At 37.0% G+C, this 25,167-nt stretch overlaps 1 protein-coding gene across 1 annotated transcript in view; it reads right to left on the bottom strand.

Annotated features, from left to right (window-relative positions):
- Positions 1-661: 661 nt before the first annotated feature.
- LOC306852701 (GTPase IMAP family member 4-like) overlaps positions 662-25,167 on the bottom strand; it is a 52,657-nt gene continuing 28,151 nt past the window's right edge. The window contains exons 3-4 of the transcript XR_013782664.1: positions 4,230-4,842; positions 662-1,053 (exon numbers count right to left, since the gene is read on the bottom strand). The gene's annotated coding sequence lies outside the window, so the exon portion shown is untranslated. The remainder of the gene's footprint in view (positions 1,054-4,229; positions 4,843-25,167) is intronic.

Here is a 25,167-nt window from a genome sequence, read left to right as displayed (position 1 = left end):
GTGTGCTACAGATAGCCTCAGACAGGAGCATAGACCTCTCCAGGCCAGCAGACATGTATGTTTAGGGCAGAGATACATTATTGCTCTGAGTTAAATACTTGTATAAATTAAAGATCTGAATATTAAACATTCTGAATAATTTTGTTTCTCAATTACAAGGTGCCTATATTTAGGTCACGACTACCTACAATTTGCCAGGGACCCATGGAAGCAGATTTGTAAGTCTCTTTCAAATTTGGAAAAAATATACATATATTTTTAAAGGATGGTATGTAGGTACCACATTTGGATATCATGCGGTATGACTTCAAAGCGACAATGAATAATAAGTTATTTCTACAATTACATATTTTCATTGTAAATTTCATAGTGATCTTTTGTGGGAAGCTAGCTTGTTTTGTTTAGATGACCAATTCTGTGTTTTTATTTGAAAATATCATGTGGTGCGACCAAATATTATGTGGTGCGACCACCGCAGAGTGTTTTCCATTATATATATGTCCCAGATTGGCCTTTTTTTGTTTTATTTACATAGAATACTTTATTTTAGTATAATTTGGAATATATTTCTATGCAGTTTGGTTCATTTCAGACTGTGTTTAATCTACAATATGAGAAAAAATGCAAAAAAAATGGAATAATTCATAGCATGTACTTTTTAGTTAGGTAATTATGCATTTATTGGATAATTGTTGCATGTTAGTTCTGACCCTGCAATCTAGCACAAACTCCAGAAGTAATTTTCTACTATAAGAAAGACGTTCATATTGTCATCTCAGAAAATTCAAGTTTTCAATTCAAGTTTATTTGTATAGCGCTTTTTACGATACAAATAGTTGCAAAGCAGCTCTACAGGAATTTAAGTTTCCACAATATATTTATATATTGTAGAACCTTAATATGTTTGACTTATGGCAAAATTTGGTAATTCTGTATGTTGTCTGAGCGTTGGCATCCTCTGAGGTCCTCTGAGGGGTTGGCATCATCTTTCTCAGGTGTTCGGTCATCTCAGATCATTTAAGGGTTGGATCCAGACTGAAGCTTCTGTCATTCCTAGTTACCACGGGATGTTAATCAACAGAGAAACAAATAGAGACATAATTAGCGTAGCTGCTGTTCTATCCAAGCAAAAATTATTTGTTCAACCCAAGCTAAAGAATAATAATAATGCACATTTGATCAGATATAACTGCAGTACAAGATTATAAGATGCATTATGTGAATGCTTGGCTAAAGAGATGTGTCTTTAATCTAGATTTAAACAGAGAGAGTGTGTCTGAACCCCGAATGTTATCAGGAAGGCTATTCCAGAGTTTGGGAGCCAAATGTGAAAAAGCTCTACCTCCTTTAGTGGACTTTGCTATCCTAGGTACTACCAAAAGTCCAGAGTTTTGTGACCTTAGGGAGCGGGTTGGATTATAGCGTGGTAGAAGACAAGTTAGGTACGCAGGAGCTAATCCATTTAGGGCCTTATAGGCAAGTAATAATATTTTATAAATGATACGGAACTGAATAGGTAGCCAGTGCAGAGACTGTAAAATTGGGGTAATATGATCATATTTTCTTGACCTGGTAAGAACTCTAGCCGCTGAATTTTAGACTATCTGTAGCTTGTTTATTGAAGATGCAGGACAAGCAGCTAGCAGTGCATTACAATAGTCCAGTCTAGAGGTCATGAATGCATGAACTAGCTTTTCTGTATCAGAAACAGGGAGCATGCTTCGAAGCTTGGCAATGTTTCTAAGATGGAAGAATGCTGTTTTTGTAACATGGGAAATATTATTTTCAAAGGACAAGTTGCTGTCTAATATAACACCTAGATTTTTGACTTTAGAGGATGTGACAGTGCATCCGTCTAGTTGCTAATTATAATCCACGGGATTCTGTGTACTGTTTTTTGGTCCAATAAGTAATATCTCTGTCTTATCTGAATTTAATAGGAGGATATTATTGGTCATCCAATCTTTTACATTTTTTACACAATCTATTAGCTTAGATAGTTGAGAAGTTTCATCTGGTCTTGTTGATATATATAGTTGAGTATCATCAGCATAACAATGAAAACTAATCCCGTATTTTCTAATAATATTACCAAGAGGCAACATGTATATTGAAAATAGCAGAGGACCTAGGACAGATCCTTGTGGTACTCCATACTTTACTGGTGATAATTGAGATGACTCTCCATTTAAATGAACAAAGTGGTAGCGATCGGACAGGTAGGATCTAAACCATCTTAAAGCCTACCCTTGAATACCAGTATAGTTTTGTAATCGATCTATGAGTATGTTATGGTCTATAGTGTCAAACGCAGCACTAAGATCAAGTAATACTAGCAATGAGATGCAGCCTTGATCTGAAGCAAGAAGCAAGTCATTAGTAATTTTAACAAGTGCAGTTTCTGTGCTATGGTGAGGCCTGAAACCTGACTGAAATTCTTCATAGAGATCTTTTTTTGCAAGAAGGAGCACAATTGAGCAGACACAACTTTTTCTAGACTTTTAGACATAAACGGAAGATTTGAAATGGGTCTGTAATTTGCCAGTTCATTAGAATCTAGTTGTGGTTTCTTAATAAGAGGCTTAATAACCGCCAGCTTGAATGGTTTTAGGACGTGACCTAAAGATAACGATGAGTTAATAATATTGAGAAGCGGTTCTTCTGCTACAGGTTTACAACTCTTTCAGTAGTTTAGTGGGTACAGGATCTAATAAACACGTTGTTGGTTTAGATGCACTGATAAGCACTGCAGTTTTTCTTTGGGTGCGATGAATGAAGCTGAAATACTAGACGCAGTAGAATCTACATTTGTTATTGTATTTCTGATGTTATCTATTTTATCAGTAAAGAAATTCATAAAATCATTACTATTAAACTGTGAGGGAATATTTAGATCGGGCGGTGTCTGTTTATTTGTTAGTCTAGCCACTGTGCTAAATAAGAGCCTTGGATTGTTTTGGTTATTATCTATGAGTTTGCGGATATGCTCTGCCCTGGCAGCTTTTAGAGCCTGTCTATAGCTGGACATACTGTTTTTCCACGCAATTCTAAAAACTTCTAATTTAGTTTTTTCTCCATTTGCGCTCAAGATTACGAGTTTCTTTCTTGAGAGAATGGGTATAACTGTTGTACCATGGCGCAGTACGTTTTTCTCTAACCTTTTTCAATTTGAGGGGGGCAACAGCTTCTAATGTATTAGAGAAGATAGTGCCCATGTTGCTAGTCATTTCGTCTAGTTCATGCGTATTTATGGGTACACAGAGCAGTTGAGATAAATCAGGCAGGTTATTTGTGAATCTGTCTTTGGTGGCTGGAACAATAGTTCTGCCCAGACGATAACGCGGAGCCATATAACTAATATCAGTAATAGGCAGCATGCACGATACAAGGAAATGATCAGTAACATCATAACTTTGAGGTACAATATCTATATCAGTAAGATCAATTCCATGCGATATAATTAAATCTAGCGTATGATTAAAACGATGAGTGGGCCCGGTGACGTTTTTTTCTTGACTCCAAAAGAGTTTATTTGGTCAGTAAACGCAAGTCGCATCATTTGTATTATCAACGTGAATGTTAAAATCTCCGACGATTAGCGCTTTATCAACATTAACTAATAGATCTGAGAGGAAATTTGCAAATTCTTTTAGGAAATCTGTATATGGCCCTGGCGGTCTATACACAGTAGCCAGAGCAAGAGATAGGAGAGATTTATTTTGCATATCTAACAGTGTAACATTAAGCAGAAGTATTTCGAATGAGTTAAACCTCCTGTATCCTGTTTTCTGAGTAACATTGAGAATATCACTATATATTGTTGCCACACCGCCGCCACGACCAGTCTGACGGGGCTCATGTTTATAACAGTAGCTCGGTGGAGTAGACTCATTTAGACCAAAATATTCATTTGGTTTCAGCCAGGTTTCAGTCAGGCAGAGTACATCAAAATTATTATCTGTGATCATTTCATTTACAATAACTGCTTTGGGTGCGAGTGATCTAATATTTAGGAGCCCAAGCTTTAAACCAGAAAAACGCTAAATAAATGAACAAAAACTATTTTTAATCACGATCAGATTTTTTCTAGATCCTGCATTAAATTTATATTTTGACCTCGCTATTCGGGGAACAGACACAGTCTGTATAGATTGGACAACGCAAGTACTTCTATCTTTTAAGTGGGTAGAACAAAAGTCATCATAGCAGTTATTTGAGAATTGGCTTACTAGTCAGATGGAGCGTAGCGTCCTGGAGATGTTGTCCGACAGGAGTTCCGCTCCGACTCTGCTGGGGTGCAGGCCATCAGCACGGAAAAGCCTAGGACGCTCCCAGAAAAGATTCCAGTTATTAACAAAGAGCAGTTTCTGTTCTTTACACCATGACAATAACCATTAGTTTAAAGCAAACAGTCAACTGAACCTTTCGCTTCCTCGTCGATACGTGGGAAGCGGTCCTGACACGATGATCGTCGCCGCGGGCGATGTGCTGCGTACCGTCTCGATCAGGCTCCTGAAGTCCCTCTTCAATGTCTCCGTCTGCCACAGCTTGGTGTCGTTAACCCCCGCGTGCAGCACGCGTGGTGAGTGAGTGTGCACTTTACCTTCAGCTAACGTAGCACGGACGTGCCGGACGATGGAGTCTCCGACGATCTCAGCGTCGCGTTCCGTCTCGCGGAGGGGAGCGAAGCGGTTCCGGGTGGAAATATCGAAGACCGGAGGTGTCGAGGTTGTCGCCCGGGGCTTGGCTCGCGTCTTCCGCTGATGGCACACCCAGGGTCCGTGGCGTCCCGGCGCCGGAGTGAAGGACATCTGGGAAGATCGCGTCCTGGGTGCACAGGGTCTGTGCAGAGAAACACACGGAGTAGAGGTGGTGGGAGTGTTAGCAGCGTGCTGTATACTTATACTCAAACTCAAAACACGCAGTCACAAATCAGCGCATGCGTAGCAACTAAACTAAACGATGATTAACTAATAATGACTAGAAAACAGGAATGACCAAATAAGGGAAAACAGGAACTAAACAGAAACAGACACGTAACAATAAGGTAAGGTAAACTTTATTGTCCCACATGTGGGAGATTTGTCTTGGGCCATCACCCATGCTGCAATCAAATCACAATTAACACACAATAATCAACAAACACAAACAATACAAATGAACGATAACAGCAGTATAAACACTGCAATCAATAGGGTAAACGTACCTATTAAGCTAACGCAGTCTCATCCCAACTCGTCACATATTGACGCTTGGTCAGGAGCGTCGCTTTTTGGTGCTCAAGGTACCCCTTTGGCGTCACTTTTCGACATGAAGGGTCCTCTAGTTGTATCTGCCTGCTATATCTTGTGTTTTGTTGACAGATGGTAGGTTTAGGGGCGGGGTTGGGTTATGTGCTCATAAATGTGTAAATAAAGTAATATAAATAAAACTGTCGCTAATAAAAATCGACGCTAAGTGTTTCCTATTTAAAACAATGGAGGACCCTACACGTCGAAAAGTGATGCTAAAGGGGTACCTTCAGCATCAAAAAGCGACGCTCCTGACCAAGCGCCAATATGTGACGAGTTGGGATGAGACTGCGTTGATTAAGCTCACCAAAATCTACATTGAGACTATTTTTGGTTTCAGTACAAAAAGTTTTGTTAAAATAAAATATTAATCTCTCACAAAAAAAATATTAATTTTATTTTAAATGAAAAAAGCATTTCAAATGTACATTACATTTTTGTACCCAATAAGCACACCCCTGTTCCCATTAAGCTCACATCATGTTTTATAAAAAAAATCTCTGCTTAATTTAAGGAAAATGTTTAAAGAATAATTGTAAAAATATATGTTTTTGAAGGTACAAAGTCAATCTCAAAGAAAAGCAAAACACTAAAATCAAGCAACAAGGAATTCAAGTCGATCCGTTATATATTCATAATGAAGTGTCATTTAAGCACATATCAACATCTGGACTAGTCCACTTTCAGCAAGTAGCACATTAAAAAACAGATAACACAAACCAATAAAGCATTTCATTCATGGGGAGGAACACAAAACTAGCCTCATTATGAAACCTCTATTTAAATGGATGTAAACTCATTTTTAGTCTCTTAAGGCTCTAATACACATGATTTTACCCTGATTTTCCACAGATTTCCAGTCTGGAGAAGTTGATGCTAGTTGCCAAAGCATTCGTTTATCTTCCAAACAGAAAAGTTAAACACAACACAGAGGGATACAAAACACAGAAATGTTTTTTCAAGATGCAAAAAAATACAACACTTGATAAAAAATGAAATATAATCCTCTGCAATTTCATAGAAAAAATAAATAAAATAAAAATTCAAGCATACAGTTTCATTTTTTTGCATCTTGAAATAAATATTTCTGAGTTCTGTATCCCTCTGTGTTGTGTTTGTTTATTTTTATTCTGTTAGGAAGATAACTGAGCCTTTAAATCTCTTTTGTACTAGATCTGCTTATAAATCAAGAACAAGGCATTTATAGCGATATTTATAAACTGCTTACTAATGCATATTAATGTTGGGATAATGCTTTACAAAGGATGAACTGACTATTTACTAATGCTTACCTAATGATTCATAGCGTGCAGTTATTATAAAGTATTACTCTATTTTTATTTTAAAAAAAGTGTCTCTTTTAGACGTGCACTCTATTCATTTACTGCTTGTTTTCTTAAAAAAAAAACTCTCTTTTCTAATCTTTTTGTATAATATCTTTTCTTTTTATTTATTATACAATTAACAAACGCAAAAAAAGGCATCTAAAACTAGCTTGCTCTATTATTTTTCTTCCTCTATTCAAAACCTTGCTACACCGATTGCTATTTTCTTGGCCGATTCCCAATTTCTGTTTTTTGGTAAGTGTGACCCGCCGAAAGGTATTTATTTATTTATTTATTTATTTATTTATTTTCTCTCTAAGAACTCAAATTGACAGCATATACAAACAAAAATCTATGCAAATTTCAGTGCAAACTATTTCTTTGCATAATACAATTAATTATTAAACATTAAAATTGCCCTAATCTGGACTAAGTTGCAGATGTTCTCTCACTTAAACAACTCTCAAAATAAAGTATTTGGTGACTGGAAAGAGGTAGAAATAACAATAAACTTCAAATGAGTTGCTGTACGTAACAAAACAGATCAGGTCATTTTTTTCCCATCTTTCACATCAAATCATTACTTTGTTTCATTTAATATAGTCAGAATAATTAAAGACTGTAGAGTTGTTAACATTCAAATGAAATCAGTATCAGCAAACACCACGTTTCCACTGCAGGAAACACAGACGCTGCATCTGACGTGGCATTAGATGTGTTTACACAGACTGCTTGATAAAGCTGAGGTGCCATAAATGCATAAATCATTTAATAAGATTACATATTTCCTTAAACATACCACTGAATGTTGGGAAAAATGCAACAATGCTTTTAAATATGACCAAACCACCCGCAGGTGGCAGCAAATGACTTTTTTTAATGAATAAGTCATTCGTCGTTCATTCAACCGATTTGTTCAAATGGCTGATTCATTCAGAAGCGAGGCAAGTGACTGTCTTTAATAATGGGCCACTGAATCATTGACTCGCTCAATTCCTTCAAAAACGTGGATTCATTCAGTGACGAAACACCGCTGTGTGCTGCTGGAGACACAACCGTTCTGCTGTGGCTTTGATTGGAACTATTTTTGTCAGTGAAATTGAGCAAAAAGAGTCAATATTTTGTCTAAAATCACTTAATTCTAAAAAAACGTCACTTCATTGTTTATTATTGAATAAAATCAGGGTCACATGGCAATCTTGCTGATTTTGACATTTTGAAAACATCTTGGTCGTTTATTGTTGCTTACCTAAATCATATATTATAAATGTAATTTTTTTTCTATCGTAATATGCATCTATCACTTTCTGTGAGTGCTGTTGTGCTTATTTGTTTTGATTTCTGCTCGAGTCTCTCTCACTCACTCAGGCTGCGTGAGCATCGATACATTATCAGTCACCGTTTACACTACATGCAACTGAGATCAGAAGCATTCTTGTGTGAAACGACTTATACGGATGTGAGCGTCAGTGTGACATCAAAACAGACAGGCTCAGAATCAACAGACTGTCCGGACCGATCATAAGGAAAATCGGCTAATTCCAGTCCCTGGCCGGTCAATCGGTGCATCTCTAGAGTTAAGCTAACTGAGGCTTGTTATAGCACTTGTATATCATTGCTCTGTTTTTTTATTTTGATTGCTTCCATTGTCCTCATTTGTAAGTAGCTTTGGATAAAAGCGTCTGCTAAATGACTAAATGTAAATGCAAGTAAAGTTGAAATTATAATTGTATCTTTCTATCAAAACAATTGCATAGATATACCTGTCTGCAGGGGCGGACTGGGGCTAAAAAGTGTCCCTGGACTTTCTGGCACAGAGTGACCCACCACACCTGGTCCTCAACACCATAAACCCACCAGACATTATGCACAGAGCAATGTTTAATACCACTTACTAACATACAAATATAACATAATACAGAAATGTAAATGCTGTATTTAAAAAAAAAATGTAAGTCCTTATCATTGAGATTAATGAATGACTGGTATACTTTACATTAGAATGAGTCTTTCCTGGTATATGGCATATAGTAAATAATTCTGAAAAAAAAAATTTGCACAGCTCTTCTAGGGACAGTTTAATATCAGCAGTGTGAACCTACTAAAATATCATCAGTCCATATAACATTGCTCTGCTTTGGTCTGAAAGACGTGGAATGTAGTGCAGAATGTGTTGTTATGGTGCCTTTCTATTGGTCTTATTTTTGTCCTTTTGCAGGATATTGACGACATCTGTCATTTTATTGAATAGAGCTCCGATTGTGGAAAAAAATATAAAAAAAATCTTACAATGATGAAAAATGTAGTAAATAGTAATATTGTGAAATATATAATGCTACAATTTAAAATGGCTCTTTTCTATGTGAATACATGATAAAATGTCATTTATTCCTGTAATGCAGTGTCCTTCAGAAATCATTCTAATGCTGATTTACTCCTCAAGAAACATTTCTGATTATTATCAATGTTAAAAACAGTCATGGTGTCAGATAATTTTGTGGAAAATGTGATTACTATTCAGTCTGAGGTAAGATTAAAAATATATATTAATTAATACTTTTATTCAACAAGGATGCATTAAATTGATTTTAATGACGGTAAGATAAGACGGTAAGAAACACGGGCAAGAATCCAAACACTAGAAAACACTCAAGGCAAGGCAAGACTAAGATAACAAAGAGGGTTCCATATTGCAGCTAAAACTAGGAGAGTTATAAATGCTGAACAACACTGGAACTAAACAGAAAAACACAGAATGGCTCGGTAAGGCAGTTAACACTAGGGGAGTGCTATACGCAGATCAATACTCTGTGATACGATTGAGGAAGTCCATGGCTTATAAAGAGTGTGAGATAGTGTTTGATAATTCTCAGGTGGGAGCGTGATCAGTGGAATCAGCTGTGTGTGTCGTCAGTGCAGTGGATGATGGGAAATGCAGTCCGATGCTGAATGGCAACAGTAATGTAGTGTGCGGGTGGTGATGGCGCAGTGGATAAGACACATGCCTTTGGTGTGAGAGACCCGGGTTTGAATCCACTGTGAGACACCAATGTGTCCCTGAGCAAGACACTTAACCCCTAGTTGCTCCAGAGGCGTGCGACCTCTGACATATATAGCAATTGTAAGTCGCTTTGGATAAAAGCGTCAGATAAATAAATAAATGTAAATGTAGTGCAAGAGTCAATGCGGGGAGCGAGTCACCTCTGGTGGTGAGTAAACGGAAGTTCATGGCCAGGATTCGTGACACTGATAATAATTAAGCAGCAAATCGGCATTAGAATGATTTCTAAAGCATTATGTGACACTGAAGACTGGAGTATACTGAAAATTCAGCTTTGATCACAGAAATAAATTACATTTAAAAATATCTTAAATAATAATAAATACAAAAAATACTTAAACCTAATATTTCATAATAGTGTTTTTACTGTCTTTTTGATCAGATAAATTCAGCCTTCTTTCAAAAAATAAATAAGGCTTAATTATTTCAAACGTTTGACTACCAGCGTGTACAGCTGCATCTCAATAATGTTGTGAAAAAGTTATTTTTTTTCTTGTAAGTAATTTCAAAAATTAAACTTTTATATATTTTAGATTCATTGCATTTAAAGTAAAACATTTAAAAAGTTTTTTTTTATTTTGATGATTAGAGCTTACAGCTCATGAAAGTCAAAAACCAGTATCTCAAAATATTAGAATATTTATATTTGAGTTTCAATTAATGACCATCTCTACAGTATAAATTCAGTGTATCTCTTGTTCTTTGAAACCCCAATAATGGAGAAGACTGCTGACTTGGCAATGATCCAGAAGATGAACATTGACGCCCTCCACAAAGAGGGTAAGTCACAGAGGGTCATTACTGAAAGGTGTGTCTGTTTACAGAGTGCTGTATCAAAGCATATTAAATCCAAAGTTGACTGGAAGGAAGAATTTGGGTAGGAAAAGGCGCACAAGCAACAGGGATGACTGCAAGCTTGAGAATACTGCCAAGCAAAGCTGATTCAAACACTTGTGAGAGCTTCACAAGGAGTGGACTGAAGCTGGAGTCAGTGCATCAAGAGTCTCCACGCTCAGACGTCTTCAGGAAAAGAGCTACCAAGCCACTTCTGAACCAGAGACAACATCAGAAGCGTCTTACCTGGGCTGTGGAGAAAAAGAACTGGACTGTTGCTCAGTGCTCCAAAGTCCTCTTTTCAGATGAAAGTAAAGTTTGCATTTAATTTTGCATTTCAGAAAATGATATTGTGATAATTATCGTTATCGAATTATCTCCCAGCCCTAATTGAGATGCACCTGTATATGAAATAATGCATTAACCAAATGGAGCAAAAACAGTCAACGTTGATAATATATCAGTTTCAAGTATAGAACTAAAATGTATATTAATTCCTCGTTTTAATTCTATAAAATGTGAAATTTGCAATCGTGTTTTTTTGGGAACTTCACTCTCTTAGTCGTGTCATGTTGGTTGTAAGAATTACAGAACCTCAGACACTTTGAACTTCTGATATGGACAACACACACACAGTATCCCACTGAGAGAAAATGCAGGAAAACACTTCTCTCACAGATGCATTGGTTCCTTTCCATCCCCTTCCTTCCCCTCACCCATCCTTCCCTTCACTCAACTCACTCAGAACGGTCAATAGTAGAATATAATGTTCTACATTAATGCAAGTGATATTCACAGTCATGTGTGGTATCATCTGAATCGTCTCAAATTTATGCAAAATTACCTTTTGTGCCAAAAGATGTTTACTCAATCAATGCAAATTCCAATTGTTAGCTCCTGTCTCCATCTCGGGGGTTGTTGTCTTGGTCTGAAGTACTTAAGGAAATGTTGCGAAAGGATTGGGGCGATTCAGTAGCCAGAAGTCCGTAGTGCGTGTCTCTATACTTCACACTATGTATTTCTATAAAGTCAGGTATGCATCTTTTATTCATAGATTTATCTTTGAGGATTTGATGTTTTGTATTCATATGATTTGATATCTCTGAATTGGCTGTAATACATACAGTATTTACCTGACTGATAATAAATGGTTACATTTGACCTTATTCTGTTTTACTCTGTAATTATTGACTCTAGTAAATTATGTTGTATCCTTGTTAGTGGCACGAGCACCCCGATGAACGAGTAAATGTAAAGTAAAGAGTTAACTAGAATAATCAAATATCAGAAGAATACTAATTAGAAACAGACAAACAACCAATTTGCATTTCAACCTAAATTCGAGGTCATAATAAAATGGAGTCAGATTTAAGTTTAACAAAGATTTTTGCACACTGAAGACACCAAACACTCAGGAAACCGTCATCCACCTTTGGATACCTTCTTTGGGCCAAATATGTGGACCTCATGGTTAACTAGGCTGTATGTTATAAATATAAAACAATGTTACATTTTTAGTTTCTTCTGTGTGCAGTTGCGCTCATTTGTTTTGATTTCTCCACGATATTCTCTCTCATAGACAAGCTGTGTGATCTTCAACCTTGTTGTTACTGATTAGCCATTGTCAATCACCGCTTACACCGAATGTAATAAAATCAGAACCATTCTCGCCGAAAGGTTTTAATCAGATTAGTTTTCCGGTCAGTCAAGTAAAATTCTCTTCTTTCATTTTCCCCTTGAGAAAATCTGCTTGTACAGGATAAGCATTAATGTCTAGGTCTGTTACTGTATATAAAAATCAACCCACCAGAGCTAGTGGGAGTGACCGTGTTACCCGCCACAGCTGAAATCCACCCGCATTTGGCGGGTGTTAATGTCAAGCCCTGGTTCTCCCTATAGAAACATGAGGATTGTGCCTATTTCAACCCTCTGGGGCCCTGGAGAAGTTTTGACATGCCCTGACATTTGTGCTTCTTTTCAGTTGCTTTTAATCATTTTAATGGCTAAAGTTTAATAACACTGTAATTAGCACAAACTGGGCTGCAATAATATGTGAGCAGCATGTACATGATTGTGTTTTTGAGAAAACAACATTTATGCGTGGTTAGTGAAAAACTCAAAATTTAAAGTCACTGAAATAAGGTCATAAAACATACATACATAAACAAGACTTTTGAGAACTGGATCTTGTAGCCTAGAGTTTTTGCATAAAAGTTTAAATTATATTTATATTTATACATAAATAAAAGTAGACCCTTTACAGACTCTCCTGTGATGTATCATCTTTACGTCCTTTCACGTTCCTGTTTCTTTAATGAGTTACTGACAAATGTACTTTTGTTTCAGAGTTGATTGGAGACAATGAGGAGAAAGAAGAATTCTGAGGAGAAAAATAATCTCAGAAGTGTAGAAAAACCCAAACAGGTTAAAGATTTAAAGAAAAAAAAGGCCATGAAATCTTTCACCTGCACTCAGTGTGGAACGAGTTTCACAAACAAACAACATCTTGAGCGTCACATGAGAGTTCATACAGGAGAGAAACCGTTCACTTGTGACCAGTGCGGGATGAGTTTCTCACACTCATCAACCCTTAAGTATCACATGAACATCCACACTGGAGAGAAACCGTACGCATGTGATCAATGCGGGAAGAGTTTTGCATTAAAAGGATACCTTACAGGGCATATGAGAGTTCATACTGGAGAGAAACCGTTCACTTGTGATCAGTGCGGGAAGAGTTTCACACAATCATCAACCCTTAAGGAGCACATGAACATCCACACTGGAGAGAAACTGTACTCATGTGATCAATGCGACAAAACATTTTTGTGTGCTTCAAATCTGAGTTCACACCTGGTAGTTCATACAAAGGAGAAGCCACATTCATGTCATTTGTGTGGAAAGAGTTTTTCACGTCTACAAAATTTGAAAGTACATGAGAAAATACACACTGGTGTGAGAGAGTACATGTGCTTTGAGTGTGAGAAGACTTTTACAACAGCAACCTGTTTAAAAAAGCATGAGAGGATTCACACTGGAGAAAAACCTTACAGGTGTTCACACTGTGACAAGAGATTCAGACAGTCAGGATCCCTGAAAAGACATGAGATGATCCACACTGGAGAGAAACCTTACGCATGTGATCAGTGCGGCAAAAGATTTTCAAGAGATTCAGCCCTGAAACAGCACGTGGTAGTTCATACAAAAGAGAAACCACATTCTTGTCATTTGTGTGGAAAGAGGTTTTCATATCGACAAAGTTTGACAGAACATGAGAACATACACACTGGTGTGAGAGAGTACATGTGCTTTGAGTGTGAGAAGACTTTTACTACAGCAAAGAGTTTAAAACTGCACCAGAGGATTCACACTGGAGAGAAACCTTACAAGTGTTCACACTGTGACAAGAGATTCAGACTGTCAGCATTTTTGAAAACACATGAGATGATTCATACTGGAGATAAACCGTACACATGTGATCAGTGCGGGAATAAATTCCCACTAAGAGCAAACCTTATGGACCACATGAGAGTTCATACTGGAGAGAGACCGTTCTCCTGTGATCAGTGCGGGAAGAGTTTCTCATACTCATCAGCCCTTAAGGTACACATGGACATCCACACTAGAGAGAAACTGTGCACATGTGATCAATGCGGCAAAACATTTTTGAGAGCTTCATACCTGAAGAAACACCTGATAGTTCATACAAAGGAGAAGCCACATTCTTGTAATTTGTGTGGAAAGAGTTTTTCACGTCCAGAACATGTAAAAGTGCATCAGAAAGTTCATACTGGTGTGAGAGAGTATATGTGCTTTGAGTGTGAGAAGACTTTTACTGCAGCAAGCAGTTTAAAACTGCACCAGAGGATCCACACTGGAGAGAAACCGTACAAGTGTTCACACTGTGACAAGAGATTTAGCGATTCAGGAGCTCTGAAAACACACCAGAGGATTCACACTGGAGAGAAACCTTTTAAGTGTTCGCACTGTGATGAGAGATTCAGTCAGTCAGGAAATCTGAAAAAACATGAGATGATCCACACTGGAGAGAAACCGTACACATGTGATCAGTGCGGGAAGAGTTGTTCAAGAAAAGAAAGCCTTACGTCACATATGAGAGTTCATACTGGAGAGAAACCATTCACATGTGATCAGTGCGGGAAGACTTTCTCACAATCATCATACCTTAAGATACACATGATCATCCACACTAGAGAGAAACCTTACAAGTGTTCACACTGTGACAAGCAATTCAGTCATTCAGCAAATCTGAAATCACATGAGAGGATTCACACTGGAGAGAAACCGTACATGTGTTCACACTGTGACAAGAGATTCAGTAAGTCAGCAAATCTGAAATCACATGAGAGGATTCACACTGGAGAGAAACCATATCACTGCACTGCATGTGGGAAGTGTTTCAATGATTCATCTTCTCTACGCAGTCATACAAAAAACTATCACATCAAGTAGATCATCTCCAGATCCAGCTCGTTCACGTCTGATTCTGCATCCTCATCAATGGCACAATAATGCATCAAGCAATAGAATATAATCTGGATAAATCTGTCATTACAAGCGACATGACAGAGAAACATTACACAGTTAATAAAGTTCCTCTTCATCTTCAAAACCAGCAGATCAACTGTAAGATTCAGATCAACTCAAAGATGGAGTTCCTCCCCAAAGAACAATGCCAAAAAGTTTTGTTATTGGATGTCATTTTGCTTCATGACTTAAATTGTGTTTTCTTATGAGTATGTTATTTTTTTTCATATTATGTTCAATATATTTAATAAGCAGGATTCTAAGAATAGTAATCAATAAAACCTTACAGATATCTATCCATACTTGTAAGACAGTAGGAGAGAGAGAACCGGCTCATTAGTTTTCACTTTTACTTGTTTTTGTATTTGCTGATTAAATGTAATTGATTAAATGTTACCATTGTATTATTACATTATCTTTACTTTTTATATTTTATCAACTTTTATTGTCTGCTGATTTTATTTGAATCAGGAAAAAGTAATTTTATTTTAGTTGTAATATCTAAAAACCATGAAGTATTATAATTGATTTTTGTGGTTTTTAAGTTTCTCAATAAAGCTTTTATTTGCCTAATAAACTATTTTACTCCACACACAACTGAGATTGAATGACTTTGTCTACATTAGCAACCAGTGTTGAGGAAAGTTACTTTTACTTCACTCCATTCCTAAGCATAAGATCGTACTTTTTACTTCACTACATTTCATAAAACATATCGTTACTCCTTAAAATACATCACGTGCTCCGAGACGCAGAAGCGGTGTCTGATTCATGAACAAACTGATTCTTTTCAATGAATCGGTTTGCAAATCGCAACAAACGATTCATTCACGAATTGGAATGATCTGATTGCAGCTGTTCTCGAATCGACAACTCACTGATTCAAATTATCCGTTTAGAGCGAGTCTCCAGTGAACTGAATTCACAAGAACCGGGAGATCTCGTGAGCGAGCGCAATTGATGCTGCGAAAAGTAAGTTACTAATGTCAAATTTTAGGATTAATTATTGTAACTGAAAATCGTGTTTAGGTCAAAACTGTCCGTTGTTTGTGAAATCTGCAGTAAAGGGTGATCTATTTAAGCCCACTGAATGCAGACAGATCAATGCCAGTGTTTCTATGTTTTAGGTAAAAAAAAAAAAAAACATTAAAATAGCACAGATTAAATCAAATAACTCATGTACATCACAGTTTAAGCTTCACAGTAAACATTACTACATCACTCTCATCAATGTTGTCCATATCAACAACAAAATCTATATCTTGACTCCATATAGTGGTTATTTTGGGAAAATCACAGGTATTTTTGGCAGCAGGATTATAAAAATATGTGCTAATATAAAATGAAATAAAGTAGTCTATATAAAATTGCAAAATAAATCTATCTATCTGTATTTTTTCATGAGCAGGCCCTGTAGACTCTGGCTTGACGGGCATGACGTGAGCAGACTCTGGCTTGGCGGGCATGACAGCAGGACTGTTGGATGCTTCCTTATGAAGCCTCAGGTTGGAACTTGCAAACATCTCCAGAGTTCTTTTCAACAGATCAATCGGTTCCTCAGCCATGGGCATTGATTTTAGGCCATCATCCACGTAGAAGTCACGCTCTACAAAGGCTCTTGCATCTTTCCCGAACTCAAGTTCCCCATGTTGAGCTGCACGATAAAGTCCATAGATTGCCACCACAGGGGAGGGACTATTCCGAAAAACATGGACATTCATCCTAAATTCCTTAACATCTTTAGAGGGGTCATTGTCCTCAAACCATAAGAAGCAGAGAAAGTTCAGATGATCCGCTCTCACCACAAAGCTATGAAACATCTGCTCGATGTCAGCGGTAACTGCTACCACCTCATTTCGAAAACGCAACAAAACTCCTTAATTCCAGCAAGAAATTATTCAGGTTGGGTCCCGAGAGAAGCACTTGATTCAGCGAAAGAACTTTGTACTGGGCGCTAGAGTCAAAAACGACTCAGATCTGTCCCAGCTTACGAGGGTGATAGACACCGAAAATGGGCAGGTACCACACCTCCTCATTTTCTTTTACAGGTGTAGCTGGTTCCACATGACCTGTGTCAAATATCCTTTGCATGAACATAATGAAATGTTTTTGCATTTGAGACTTTCTCTTCAATGTCTCACGGAGTGACAGGAGACGTTTCATACTCTGTTCCCTATTGTTGGGCAGCCGGTGGCGTGGAATTCTAAAAGGCAGAGGTGCCATCCAGCTGTTAGAGCTATCAATGAACATGTCCTTAGCTATCAGTTCCATGAACACTCGATCTTCAATGGAAGGGGCTACCTTTTCATCATCTTGAGTTCGTTACCCAGGAAGTCCTCGGGACAAGTGGTTAGATACAAATGACAGCCTTGATAAGAGACAGCATGATCTTTGTTGCTTAGTTTCTTTTTCACCCATATCTGATTAGGACATGGCTCACAAAAGCTTGGGTGTCCATTATGAAGTATGTTTGTATGGAACACATCAACCTTACTAGGCTTGTGTGCTGACCCCAAGCAAACATTTCCAACTATCACCCAACCAAAATCAAGTTTTTGGACAAATGGTGCCTGGTTCGGACCATTGAGTGCCTGGTTCGGACCATTCTTACTTTGTGGACTTGAATAATGTCTCTCCCTAAGAGTAGCAATATTTGCGCACCTGGATCGATCTCAGGTATTTCATGAGCTATAGACTTATGATGGGGAAACTGATGTGCAATGGTGGGAGATGGAATCTCAGAATGGTCATCAGGCATGTAATGCAACTCGATGTATGTAGGGAGTGACACATACTTTTCCATCCATAGATACGGCTTGAAATCCAGTGGCTCTTCTTCCAGAAGTTTCCATCACTCCAGCACAGGTTCGAAGTGTATATGGATGCTCTATTCCTTTTACTTTAAATATATAACAAAAACTTGTTACATTGCTTGTCAAGCACCGCATACATCTTCACCATAGTCTCTGGAGAGCCCTCACCTCAGGATATACTCTTATCAGACATATCTTGGAGCATGATTTGGGTATCGGGCTGTCTCCACAAATCTCTGTACATCTAGAAGTGACATTAGCAGAAGGGCCTTTATCCTCCTCCCCGCCATGATCTGATAAGGGGTCTTTTGTGGCCCATGGAGGAGGACCAGAATGAAGGGTGGACACATGCCTATCACTCTCACATTCAGTGTTTGCCTCTCTTCTAGAGTCTTTGCTCTGAACCCATGGCAACGTCTCAGCAGATGAGGTTTGTTTTTATGTATAGGACACTGCTTTTCTACATCAATTGGTTCGTTACTGGAACTTCTTCTAGGAGAAAACCCTGTTGATGATGCCAGGCCCGTCTTATGGGTAGACACAGCAAGCATTCTTTGCATTTTAACCAAAGATTCTGCTTTAATCTGGTGTGTGCTGGATGTACCAATACTAAAGCTTGGATCATTTCGAGCACGGGCTTCCTGACAGACAATGTCAGTGAGGAAAGAGAATGGAGGGAAGTTAACATTGTACTTCCTTTTGTACTCAAAACCTTGATAAATCCATTTCTCTTGCAGGTGATTTTTTCTATGGTGATAAATCCATTTCTCCTGATGCGTCTCACGTATTCTGATGACCTACTGCCAGCCACTTAATCAATAAATCCAGCTGTTCGCTGGAAGTAAGTTAGAGCTCACTGGTAGCATTTAAAAAAGATGACTTCCAAGCCCAGTAGTTCTCTGGGTGGTCATCAAATTTTGTGAGTCCCACATTAATGAGTTCACGACGGGCAAGAAACCTTGCTAAATCACTCATATCCGCCTCTACTTGGAAAGGTGACTGAAGGGGAGTACTGGCATTGTAAGCCTGTGCAAGGGGCCGGTAATTAAATGGGCTGTATGTGACAGACTGAGGCTTTTCAATCTTGACAATGGCAGGTTTCAAAACCGTATCACTGGCCATTTTAACACAGTCAGGTGGAGTAAATCCTGGAGAGCTTCCGTTAACAGTCTGTTTTCCTTTTCATGACAGTTTACAAATTCAACATGTGGGGAAGCTAAACTTGCTTCTTCGGGAAAAAGTGTGACTTGACTGAGATGTACCCTTTGGAAAAAGGCTTTTTGAAAACCATTTTTTTTCCTTTTCTTTTCTTTCTCTTTTTTTATTTTTTCTCTCTGTAAAACGAACCTTTTCTTAAATTATTTTCATATTGCATATTTTTCCTATTTTAATTTTTGTTTTGAAACTATGGTAAATACTGGTAAAATGTACCAACAATGACATTTAAAAATATCCAATTTTTGATCAAAATAACTGGTAGCCCATCTGAATTATATAACATTTAGTCTACCCATCTCATAGTAGCCTACCAAAATTTTATTGACAGTAGAAGTGAAATCTTATTGTAGTCTTCAAATATGGGTTGTGTCTTATGATTTATAATCACTTACAGAGGAAGTTTGGTCCCATCAGACTAACATGACAGTCATGCTGCAGTTGGATGTGCCAGAACTTTCTTCAGTTAAACAAGGAGAAAACTGAAGTCATTGCATTTGGAAACAAAGATGAAGTTCTCAAGGTGAATGCATGCCTTGACTCTAGGGGTCAAACAACTAAAAATCAAGTCAGAAATCTTGGGGTGATTCTGGAGACAGACCTTAGTTTCAGTAGTCATGTCAAAGCAGTAACTAAATCAGCATATTATCATCTCAAAAACATTGCAAGAATTAGATGTTTTGTTTCCAGTCAAGACTTGGAGAAACTTGTTCATGCCTTTATCACCAGCAGGGTGGATTACTGTAATGGTCTCCTCACCGGCCTTCCCAAGAAGACCATTAGACAGCTGCAGCTCATCCAGAACACTGCTGCCAGGATTCTGACTAAAACCAGAAAATCTGAGCATATCACACCAGTCCTCAGGTCCTTACACTGGCTTCCAGTTACATTTAGGATTGATTTTAAAGTACTTTTACTTGTTTATAAGTCACTCAATGGCCTAGGACCTAAATATATTGCTGATATGCTCACTGAATATAAACCGAACAGACCACTCAGATCATTAGGATCGAGTCAGTTAGAAATACCAAGGGTTCACACAAAACAAGGGGAGTCTGCGTTTAGCTATTATGCGGCCCGCAGTTGGAACCAGCTTCCAGAAGAGATCAGATGTGCTAAAACATTAGCCACATTTAAATCAAGACTCAAAACTCATCTGTTTAACTGTGCATTTGTTGAATGAGCTCTGTGCTATATGTCCGAACTGACTGCAATACATTTTATGTATAATCATTTTCTTTAACTGTTTTAAATTTATTTTAAATCGATTTCTATATCATTTTAAAATTCCTTGTTTTTATTTCCATGTTTCTATTGATTTTTAATGTCTATTTCATTTTCTTTTATGTAAAGCACTACCACTGTGTGTGAAATGTGCTATATAAATAAACTTGCCTTGCCTTGTCTTGTTGTTGTTGTTTTTTGAGAGAGGGGGGGGGTCGTTGAATTTAAAAATTTTGTTTTGCCTGAATTTGTCAAAAATGATGTAAAATGAATTTCATTTAGAGGTGGCAGAAGGGTTCGCCGAGGGCTCCACACAAGCTAGAACTGCTACTGTGTGCCATTATTCTTCTGTTATACCGAACTGACTGGACACTAAGAAACGCTCCTGATGTGTGATTCAGGTGCAAATTAAAGAAATGGCAGAACTTTTCCTAAATCATAAACAAAGAGCAAAACATTGACAAAATTTGATTTCTTGATTATTTGATATTTTTAATAGTGAATTTAAAATGTCTAAATCAGGGTTTTTCCTGGGTCAAAAAGGTCTTCGGTGGTGGCTGACGGTCATCCACACACACAGTAAAAAGTACCCTCCCCACGTGATCTGCGAAACCCACACTGTAAAAAAAAACAGCTTCAGCAGCAACTTATTTTTTAGGAAATTTCTCAACTTGTTTTAAATTTATATAACAAAAAGTTGAGAAAACTGAAAAAATCTGGTTGGCTTTAGTGTTAAGTTGCAATTTATTTTATTGAAAGTGTGATTTATGTTAGTTGCATGTGCAGAACGCTTGTAAGAGAAGATGAAGATGCTTACTTTTTTTTTTTAGCACAGTTCACAACACCGGTAATTCAGTTTTCTGACCTTTTACTATCATGTCCGTTGATTTTGAGGGAGGGAGAGGAAAGACAGTTAGGGCTTGTTTACATCTGGTTACTTTATGCATTTTGTCAGATCGGATTTCCATCTGATTTGTTACTTTTGGCCACATAAAAAAACGGATATAAATCCGATCTTGAATTAAGCCGCACTATCACGTCAAATAAATCAACAGAGTTTAAAATCAACATTTTATTCATCATCAGCCAATTAAAAGATCGAAGATTGAAACATGAGAGATTGGCATCAGCAGTTTAAAGATTAAATTACTATACTTTCAGCTTCATTCACGGCAGTTTGCACGCCAGCTTGCTGGCTATATATGTGGCGATGAGTGTAGCTTTAACGCTGACTATTACATGTCTTATAGCCTATAACATGCTCTCACACATTTTGGGAAGAGTAAAATGTACATATGTGGTTTCCACAAGCAGATGCATTTACACTTGTCCAGTTTCGTCTTGAATGAGTCTCAGACATAAGTGGTCTCAAAAGCGTTTTGAATTCACGACCCTCGCAGCTCTGCCAAATCCATGTGCTTTCATTTTCATTGGTAAACACCTCTCCAAGACCTTGTTTTTTTTCAGACCTCCACTGTTTTTGCTAAAACAGTTGCATATTTTAATTGCATGTGCATTTTATTTAAACCTTCATTAAGTTTAAAGTTAATCCCTAATCAAGATTTTAATCTGAGTTTAAAGTTATGGTGCAAATATTAGGCTACTTAAATCCAGGATCAAAATGATGGGTTAAAATGTAAACCTGCTTATTTTTAAAGGTTTCAATTTTGGTGGAAAATAATTATCAGATAAACCTTGATTTAAGATAGATTTAAAATTAATAATTAGCTAGCCTATAATTTGAAGTAGAAGAAAAAACGGCAATTGGTCATTTAAAATATAAATTGAAGAAGCGTTTCTTTCACAAAATGATTAGTCTATATATTATTTTAATATTCTATAAAAATAATAGAATTCACGCGTTGTAAATCAGTCTTTATAGCACATAACCACTTAATTTAGCGAACAACTACGCATATTATAAACTTAACATTTAACGTACAACATTTTGTGTTTGTTACTCTTAGTTATATAGAATGGGAGCATTTTTGAATGCCTGTCTTCATGAGTTTGTCTGCATCATACTGCAGGTTTCCTCTCACATGTAAAGCATGGTAGCAGTTATTTCTGTGTTTCTGCTCACATGTTTTTAAATCTGCTTCATTGAGAATCCAAATAATGGCTCATTGGCTTAGATACAACACCTAGAAGCATATATTCTTCGGTAACACTTTATAATAACAGTACGTGAATTATCATGTACTAATTCCCGAATTAATAATTACTTGACTATGAACTAACGATGAGTTTAGACGTGTATTAATCAAGAACTAATGAAGAACTAACTTAACTACGACATGAGTCATATGAACTACTGCATGAATAACACTACCTTAATCACATGTTAGTTAATGTATTAATTAACACTTTGGTGTAAACCAAATCAAACATGCTCTAGATGTACGAAAATGGCACAATGTAAAATTGTTTATAAATTTGCCCCCTGCAGCTGTCACAAACATCAGTGGATTTCTTGCAATATTTACGTTTAACCTACCTCATCTATCGCAAAATGCATTCATAATTAAAAACTATTTATTATTAAGTCATAAGTCATTATGTCATTATCTAAAATACCAATTAACATCCACCAAGGTGATTCTTATTTTGCACCAGTATGTCCAAAATGATTACTTCTAAGATACATATTCACCAGCACTTAAAAAAAAACAAACACAGAAATTAAAAAGGTAAAACACACCTTTTATTTAAAGTTTTTAAATATCAGTGCACCTTAAATCAAGAGGCATAAGTTGTATATTACTTTACAAAACTCAACAGAAAATGTAAAGATATTACGTAACAATGTAACAATAAAATCAATATTTAAAAGTGTTTGGAGAATGTTCACTAATAACCAACAGTAACATTGTAAACCTTTTTTTTACGTTTTACATTAACATTATAAACATTTTTTATTAACAAATCATTAAGACTATTAAAGGATTAGTTCGGCCAAAAATGAAAATGTTTATTTACTCACCTTCAGGTAGTTCCACACCTGTATGAGTTTCTCTCCGCTGCTGTACACAAAGGAAGCTAAGAATGTTTGCAACCCAGCAGATCTCAGCCCCCATTCACTATAGTATTCTTTTCCTACTATGGCAGTCAGTGTTGCCCAAGATCTGCTTGGTTAGAAACATTCTTCCAAATAGCTTCCTTTGTGTACAGCAGCGGAGAGAAACTCATACAGGTGTGGAACTACCTCATTCGACATGGTATACCTATCGCCATCAGTCCATAGTGCCATTAACAGTCCATATTACCATCATGCTTACCTACAAGGCCTTGCACGGTTTAGTGCCACAATACCTGTCTGAACTGTCTAAACCCCTAGACGAAATCTCCGCTCTTCTGATTCTGGCTTTTTAATTATTCCTTCGACGCGTTTACGTTCAGGCTTTTTCTTCTGTGGCTCCAAAACTCTGGAATTCTCTTCCCACTGAGATCAGACACGCACTTAGTGTTTTTAAATCTTCACTTAAAACGTATTTCTTCAGGCTAGCATACAAGTGAATATTCTGTATTTCGGCGGGGGTGTCTCTTAAATTTGTTTTGATCTATGTTTCTATTTTTTGTGTCAATGTATTTTATTTGTATGTTCTTGTAAAGCGCTTTGAGATGCAACTTTTAAAGGCACTATATAAAATAAAGTTTATTATTGGATTTCTTCTTGTTTCTTGGCTTTTTATCCTTTGTCTTCTTCTTCGCTCTTGGTTCAGAATCTGAGGAGTCAGAAGATTCATCGCTGGACTCTTTCTCCTGTGATGAAGCAGTAAGGGGTGGTGATGGCGCAGTGGATAAGACACATGCCTTTGGTGTGAGAGACCCGGGTTCGAAATAGGGAGGAATAGGGGCTTTCTCACTAGAGGAACCTGGCTTAATATACCTAAACACCGAACAGGGAAACCCAAAACTTACTTGTAATAAACACTAACTACTGCCAAAAGAGCGAGCCCTTATTGCACAGATAAACTGAATAATATCACGATGGCAAACTAACTTAAAGGTGCATTTACTGGACTATGGGCAGTAGCTTGATAGAAAGGAAGGAGAGGAAAGAGGAAAAAGAAGAAGAAGAAGAAAAACACTATATTATCTATATATTTATATTAAATTCTTTCACGTATCTCAGTAGGGGAGCGCAGACATTTATTTTACCGTAGTAAATTTATATTTCTGGCTTAAGTAAATTTTTCATCTCAGATTTTATTACTAATTATGTTTACTAATTTATATTTACTAATTACTAATTCAGTTTTTATTACTAATTTACTATGAAATGTTGTTGCTGAAGACTTTCGTTGTTACTTTTTATTTATTGTTTATGAGTTTTTTGTTTTTCCAAAATCTAAGAAATAAGAGAGCAAAAAGGATGTATAGAATTTTTGAATCCTTTTCTTATGGAAATTTCCTGTAAGTAGAAAATAGCCTGCAGTTTCTCCCCTTCTTTCCTCTTTGTTTCTTTGATGCTATTATGAATGTAACTGATAATAGTTGAAAATACTACTGTGATCTTCTCTGTATATGTATGTTGCATGATAAATACATACAAAGTCAAACCCATCTTTAGAAACAAATATTGGAAGTGTAATGTAATTATTTAGTTTGTCTCTCGTCTCATTAGTTTATATTCAGGACATCACACTAAAAGCATTATTGAGCACAGACCAGAATTCTTATAAACTTCTTAAGAGTAACTGGTGTTTTGCATAGGATATGAAGAGTAAAAGGAATAGTGAGGAAGGTTAACAGGTATTGTTATTATTATTATTGTGATAAAGCAGGGCAGGGGTGAGGGGTGTGTGTGTGTGTGTGTGTGTGTGTGTGTGTGTGGGGGGGGGGGTAAAGGGAGA

Source organism: Barbus barbus, assembly GCF_936440315.1.
Source record: "Barbus barbus genome assembly, chromosome: 3".
NCBI lineage: Eukaryota > Metazoa > Chordata > Actinopteri > Cypriniformes > Cyprinidae > Barbus > Barbus barbus.
Note: the sequence above shows the minus strand (reverse complement) of the source record. Positions and strands in the feature narration are given on the sequence as shown.